The following is a 5,641-nucleotide window of genomic DNA, read 5'->3' on the forward strand; positions in this document are numbered from 1 at the left end:
TGTCTCTAAGGGCGACATTGAACTTATGTTTGTCAATACGGAGAAACAATTAGCTGACATTTTTACAAAACCACTCCAAGAAGATAGGTTTTGCTTGCTTAGAAGGGAAATTGGAATGTGCTCAGAAGAAGAAATACAGCAGTAAAGCAAAGTAGCAGCAAAGCCAGCTTCATTCAGAAAAAGAGTCGTCTCTTTGAAGAAAAAGAGCCGTCTCTACACAAGGCAGAGTTGTCTCCACAGATGATATCACATTGCTTGCTCTCGGGATCTCAATTTTTTTAAAAAGAGCCTGCTCTATAAAAACAAGAGCCGGCTCCCCAACCTGCATACAAATTGGAATAGGAAGAGTCGTCTCTAGAAAAAGGTAGAGCCGGCTCCTTTAGTGATATATTTTTTTTAAACTCTCGGGATCTCCTCTGCAGACAATTGAGCCTGCTCTAAAAATTTATTGAGCCGTCTCCAAAAATTGTTTAGAGCCGTCTCCATTCTCATCCTTGAGCCGGCTGCTATTATTTTTTTTTATTTTTTTATTTTTTTTCTTTCTTTTCTTTCTTTTCTATTTTTTTTAGCCGTCTCAATATACTTGAAGAGCCGGCTCCAAGTATTTTTCAAGAGCCGGCTCAACATTTTCAAGAGCCGGCTCAACATTTTCTAAGAGCCGGCTCAACATTTCCTAAGAGCCGGCTCCAAATCCTTTTGCCGAGCCGGCTCCAAATTCTCTATGAGCCGGCTCTTCCATCAATTGCTTTATTCTCGGCGTCCTCATTTTGAGGTTATAACAGATCCATTCCAGAAGCTCTTCCATCTTGCCTTGGGCGATTTTCTTCATTCTGTATTGCATGCCTCAACTGACAAAATTACTCCATTAATCCCCATCATTACAATGTCTAGGACTGTCATGCAATTGATCTGTAGGATATTATAAGCCTCAGCAGTATTACTATTGGGCATAATCACTTTATTCCACAGAGTTTTTCAGCTAGGGCACTTCTCCATTCTCTTTGGGCATTGTGTTCTGTAAGTCTCTTCCTCTCAAATTCAATCATTATTGCAAATGATCTCACTTTTAATTCATATTTTCAGCTGTCCAATTTTTTTTTTGGTTCATTTCCTTTAAGCTTTCCTTCATGAAACCCTCATATTCACTATTGTTGTTTATTTATTTATTTTTTTTTAATCATCCTAAGAATATTGCTCACTATATGTTCTGCTATTCAAATTTTATACTTGCATAATTTTTGTTTGGCTCTATTTAATCTACTGCTTCATTATTGATCAAATCTTGAAATATTGCATAAATCTTGTTATCAAAATCAATTTTTTTTGTTTTGAATTTTTTTTTGGGATAAATTTAAATCATGTGATGTCTATGGTTCATTTGGGAAGTTCATTCATAACTTTGTCGAACTCCTTCTCTTAAGATGAGTTTGTTTTTATCTCAATCCCCTGAACATGTTATATATATATATATATATATATATATATATATTTTTGGGGGGGTTTATCAAGCACACATTTTAGGATTGTTCCATGCACTATCTTGTCAAAATTCCATATCCTTCCATTTAAATTTAAATTTGAATCCTTCATTATGATTCTAGTTTGGCTCTTTATATCTAGACAAATATTTTTAAAATTCTAACTAAATGTAAAACTTTAACCAGGGCCTTTTCCTTGGTTCATTTTTTTATTATTATTTCTAATGTTAATCTTCTGTCTAAACTTATTTGTGATGTCTAAACTTATTTGTGATTTGAATTTTTCATTGCCTTTTAAATTGAATCTTTATTCAGAGAATTCCTCTGTTATTTTAGTTTAAATTCTAGAAATGTCCACGGCTTCATCCTCACGTAGAAAGAATCCCTCTCGTGGACAAAAACAGTCTACTCAACATCATGATGAATCAGGCCCTAGTGAACCAAATCCTCCTCCACCTCAAATCTCTGCCACCATGCTATATAAAAACCCCACATACAAAAGCATATATGACAAATTCTTTTAGCATAGAAAAGTGGCCACAGCAATGGTGTTGTCTGACACAATTTGCCATGATCTTCATCTCAACACCTATAGATTGTTTGATGCAATTGGCCTTGGATCATTTGTTGGAATGAATGAAGGTTATTATCCAAAATTAGTGAAGTTATTCTACACTCATCTTGAAGAAATGCCTGGAGAAGAAAAACTTAACTGCTATGTGGCTGGAATATATTTTCACCTTGATACAAACAGCATTGCTCGAATCCTTCATCTTCCGTCTGTGGATGGAATTCAATTCTATTCTCATTTCAACTGGTTTAAAGGACAAGGTTTTGATAAACTAGCAGCTATTCGGCAAATGAGTTATGATTCAAATGTAACAAATACCAGAGAAGTCAACACCAAACAATTAACTATGGAAGCTCGGCTGATTCATAAGATCATCATGTACTCTATTCTTCCCAAATCTGGCAGTCGATCCAAAGTTTCCCACATGGACGTCTTTCTTATCTGGTGTGTCTTAAATGGCAAGCACTTTGATCTTGCATACATTATATTTCATCACCTTCTTACATGCAAAAGAAAGAAAAAGGTCTCTCTATATTATCCCATGGTTCTCTCTCACATATTTATGGCTAAAAAGGTTCCGCTTAATAGTCGTGAAGCAGTCAAACCAGGGCCAAGACACATTCTTACTGCCTCAAATCTTGCATCAATGGGGCTAAAAAGGGATTACAATGGAGTGTGGTTTTATCCTAGGCAACGAAGGTTGGAAGAGGCTCGAGCTAGAGGAGAAGAGATTGAGGATGTTGATGATTGGGATGAAGACGACCATGAAAGTGATGACGATGATGAAAATGAGGAAGTTCCAGTTGAAAATCGTACCAATCGTGCTCTCTTGTTGGAAATTCTCAAAGGGACTCGTCAGAACCAAGCCACTCTTGAAAAACAACAAACTCAACTTGACGAAATGCACATGGCAATCGCTCATCTTAATGAGGATTTTACAGAATTTCGAAACCAATATGGACCCTCTTCTCCTTAGAACAGTTTTTCTCTATTTTGTGTGCACTTATTAGCTTTATTTGCTTTAGAGAAGTCTTCTTTTTTTTTTTTTTTTTTTTTTTTGTGATTTATAACCTATGCTTTTATCTGTCGTATGGTACTTATATTCACAGTCTCTTTCTGTTATCTATAAAATGCTATTTTTGCTTCTCTTTTGCCCCTTAATTCATTCTTCTCTAATATTTCCTGAAATAGCCTGTGATTTTTCTTTATCTATTCATTTCACCTTTTTTTTTTTAGATGACAAAGGGGGAGAAAGATGTGTTATCATGCTAATGTGCTATCATGTGCTATTCTATTATTTTTTAAGTATCTTGATAGATGCATATTGATAGGGGGAGTCTTCTAAAAATGTCTGTGAAATTTATATGCTAAAATTATTGCTATTCAATCAAGTTTGATATAATTTTCAAAATATGCTCCATGTTGACTATAAACACATCAATGTTTTGTCATCATCAAAAAGGGGGAGATTGTTGGCCTAAGGATTCTATTTAAAGGTCAATCTTATGTTTTGATGATTACAATCCATTAATGATGTTTATATACTAATATTTTCATTGAGTGAAGTACAGTTGTTCAATCATTCAATCCTTAATGATGAGCTAGAAGTTTCATTTCAAGCATTCCAAACACTCAAGAAATGATTTCAAAGAAGCATCAAAGTGCAAGAAAATAAAGAAGAACTCGGTCTTCAACGATCATTCAAGCTTTTCAGCAAATCTTCATCAAGCCTAGACGATCATAATCAAGAAATGAAGAAAAGAGTAGATAGGATGGTGAGATGCTAAGGTTCAATGTCAAAGTTTAGTTGAATATATTTTGAAGCTCAAAATTACAATTCATGCATATCATTCTCATCTCATCTCTCAAAGAACATAAAATTAGCTCATTAGGTTTGTTAAACATATTCATATGAGCCTTACATCATACTGGATTTCATTTCAAGCCTCCTACTGAAAGTAGAGAAGGCTCTACAAAAAGTAGAGAAGGCTCTACAAAAGTAGAGAAGGCTCCAAAAATTTAGAGAAGGCTCCACTTTCTATTGAGCCGTCTCTTACTCAGAAAAAGAGCCTGCTCCACTTTTTTAATGGAGCCGTCTCCATTTGAATTTGAGCCGCCTCCACTTTTGCAAAGAGCCGGCTCCTTCTAGGGTTTTGATCTACAACGGAAACTTTTTCATTTATTGTTGTCCAACCACCTGCAACAGCTATATCGACCATTGTTTATCTATAAATACAGAGGTTGGTCTGCATCAAAAAGTTACACACTTACAGAGAGCATTCTACCATTTCTAAAAAGCATTAAAGAAGCATTCGTTGAGCTTTCATTCCCTCTGCTTTCATTTCCTCTCTTCATTTCATTCTACTGTAGTAGTTCTGGGCTTCAGATATATATTCATCTTTACTATAGTCGTGAGCAGAACTATGTACTTCTATCTTTGAGAGATTTATTGTACAATTCATTTCTTTTCAAGTTATTGTAAAAGGGTTGGTGTGACCCAAAAGAAAGTCTTGGTGAAGGGTGTTCTCTTAGCAAGGAAGAGAAGCAAGGTCTTGCTTAAACTGAAGGTTTGCTCTCCACCATTAAGGAGAAGCTCTAGTGATTTTGGGAAGTCTCAAGGGGGACCTTGAGCCGAGGAGTAGGAGTTTCCGAACCTCGCTAAATCACCGAGTCATTGTTTGCAATCTCTCATCTCTATCTCTCTTATACTTGTGCCATACACTGCTTGAATATTTCAGTTTCTCTGTGATTAATAGTCTGTTAGATTTAATATTTTTAAATTGCAAAAATTGGCCATTGACTCTATTCACCCCCCCTCTAGAGTCAATTAGTGACTAACACATTCAAATGCTTCCTAACTATCATGGACTTCCAAGTAAAGAACCTTACAAGCATTTGGATTTGTTTCTTGAAGTATGTTCTACCGTAAAATATACGGACATACCAGAAGAGGTCTTAAGGCTTAAAGTTTTTCCATTTACCCTTAAAGACAAGGCAAAATATTGGTTTAACAATCTTAGGCCTATTTCAATAACTTCTTGGGCAGAAATGCAACAAGAGTTCTTGAAGAAGTACTATACGGTTTCTAAGACCAATGCCATGAGAACCTCAATTCGAGAATTTTCACATGGGGATGGAGAAACATTTCATGAGGCATGGGAACGCTTTAATGAATTGCTTAGGAAGTGTCCACATCATGACATGCCCAAATGGCAATTAGTTCAATATTTCTTTGAGAGTTTATCGGACAATTACAAAAGCATGGTTGATGCTTACATGGGTGGCTCTTACATTGATAGGCATTAGGATGACGTGTGGCATCTTTATGAGAGCATGAGTGAAAATTCTTTGCATCGTACTTTATCTTCGAAGAATGGTAGAAATTCTAGTGGTAGAAAGAGTGTTGGCTTACATCAAGTCGACCACTCCAATGAAATTGCTGCTGAGATGAAATCATTATCTCAAAGGTTTGATCAATTTTTGATCAACCAAAACTCGGCGAATCAAGTATCTTCCTTCCCTAACCATTCTCACCATGCATCTAATGAAACATGTATGACTTGTTCAAGTGTTTTACATTCTACTTCCAATT

General features: G+C 35.7%; 1 pseudogene; it reads right to left on the reverse strand.

The window, feature by feature from the left end:
* Nucleotides 1-5,153: 5,153 nt before the first annotated feature.
* Nucleotides 5,154-5,252, reverse strand: LOC132297880 (small nucleolar RNA R71; annotated as a pseudogene).
* Nucleotides 5,253-5,641: the final 389 nt, after the last annotated feature.

Source organism: Cornus florida, unplaced genomic scaffold, assembly GCF_030987335.1.
Source record: "Cornus florida cultivar Cherokee Brave unplaced genomic scaffold, ASM3098733v1 CherokeeBrave_3.0.0_Hap2_Chr02, whole genome shotgun sequence".
NCBI lineage: Eukaryota > Viridiplantae > Streptophyta > Magnoliopsida > Cornales > Cornaceae > Cornus > Cornus florida.